This window comes from Limulus polyphemus, unplaced genomic scaffold (genome assembly GCF_000517525.1).
Source record: "Limulus polyphemus unplaced genomic scaffold, Limulus_polyphemus-2.1.2 Scaffold247, whole genome shotgun sequence".
Lineage (NCBI taxonomy): Eukaryota > Metazoa > Arthropoda > Merostomata > Xiphosura > Limulidae > Limulus > Limulus polyphemus.
In genome coordinates, this window is record NW_013665857.1 from 224929 (window position 1) to 226850 (window position 1922).

A 1922-nucleotide genomic window follows, 5' to 3' on the forward strand; every position below is an offset into this window, starting at 1 on the left:
CTGTGGTAGTGCATGATGATGTCATCATGTGATAAAATCCCTTCAGCAATAGGAGGGCAACACAATCTCCATGCACAATTACTCTCCCCTATGGTGTGCATACTTTCTCCTATCCTGGTTCGATGCAGATTTTGGGAAATAATCATACCTTGGGAGGCAACACCAGCCACTTGGTGGAAGTCGTTTCAACAGAAAGGGAGAAAAATGAAAAGGGAAACATATATATATATCCGTTTCAAAGAGATGGGTAAATTAAAATATAGCAACTGGTGAAAGTCAAAATCCTGCAGGAGAAGAAACAGCCAGATGGTAAAAAGAAGGAGTGATGACTGTGTAGGGAGACATCCACATGCCTGCCATCCCAGGGCTGGTGAAGATGAGAAGCAAGAGAATGAGAAAGGTGTTGATTTGAATGTGAAGGAACAGTGGCATAGCAAGGGTTCTCAGCACCCAGGGGCAAAGACACTTTTTTGGCACCCCCACCTCTGAAATGTTTTGATTACTTGTTTTGTGACTCATTACCCACTTAATGACAATAACATAAAGAATTAATTACTGCCTTACACATGCCTAAAATAAAGTCACAATATAACATCTCATGATACCACAACTGTAAACCTGTAACTAATGAAGTATAGCCTAGTAGATGTACTTACATAATTTGTAAACCATTTTGATATTTATGTCATCCAGTATTGTTCAAAGTCACATAGAGTAATCTTTCAAGCATGCAGAATAAATTTCTGTTATATCCCTAGTTTTGAAACTTATGTTTTATATGAGAAGCCAGTCACTTGTGGTGTACATGAATTATAAAACAGATTGATAAAATACTACTTAAGTTTACAAATAACAAAATTTATTAGTTTACAAAACTGTACATATACTTAACTAGATCTTGTACAGGTAGCATTAATGCATCAATTAAACTATCAAAATTTAAGGTATTAAGTACGTCTTTTTCAATACTTAATATTGCCAAGTTACTAAGTTTTTCTTGAGTCATTGAGGTTCTCAAGCATGTAAGAATTAAGTTCAGCTTACTGAAGGACTTTTCACAACTAGCAATAGAAACCCCAATTGTTAACAAAATCTGCAATGCAATTCTTATATTTGGGAAAATATCTTCACCATATGAAATTATGAATGTTAGCAAATCAATTGCAGCCATTGGTTCAGGAAAATTGGTCTGTGTTCTTTTACTTATCAACATTCTACAGATTTCTCTGTACAATTCTGGTCATCAATATCACCTGGATAGCTGTGTTTTGAAAGCAGACTGACTATCGGATGTCATACATGTAGATGAAAAAAGAAGAAAACAAAAGCAGTATGCTACTTTATGTAGAGGTGAATACAACAACCAGGAACGATCGACCATTCAGAAGACATCATTTGAACCAAAATGCAATCACAGAACACCCATCTTTGGCATCAAATAGACCTTCTTTATGTTGAAATTCATGTGCTCCAACTTTAACAATCTCTGTGCAATGTGCATGTGTTACAACTGCTGAGCCTGTTGTATCAAACTTCATAAATCCAATATCCCTGTGTGTTAAAATATTTATTAGGTCATCCTCTTTTAGCTTAGCAACACTATTCTGTGGATTTGTTTCTGACAAAGTGGAATCCTTTTGTTTATTATTATTATTGTAGCTTTCAACAGGACAGAGAACAGTTTCTTCATTGTTTTCTTTTTCAAATGAAATAGCCAGTCCACAATCTTGCACTTTGACCTCTTTGCTGCCATCAAAAGGAACAGATACTGGCTTACTGGTGTCATCACTTCCAGCAAGGAAAGCTCTCATCAATTTGCTTGACTCCACTATCATAGCTGCAAATTGTGCACGTCTTTTGTGTCCCTGTGCCCCACTTTCTTTTTTTCGATATAATGGGCTAAAAGGATAAATTAATAAATA

General features: G+C 35.7%; 1 pseudogene; it reads right to left on the minus strand.

The window, feature by feature from the left end:
• LOC106478757 overlaps positions 1–1922 on the minus strand; it is a 37901-nt pseudogene that overhangs the window by 17434 nt on the left and 18545 nt on the right.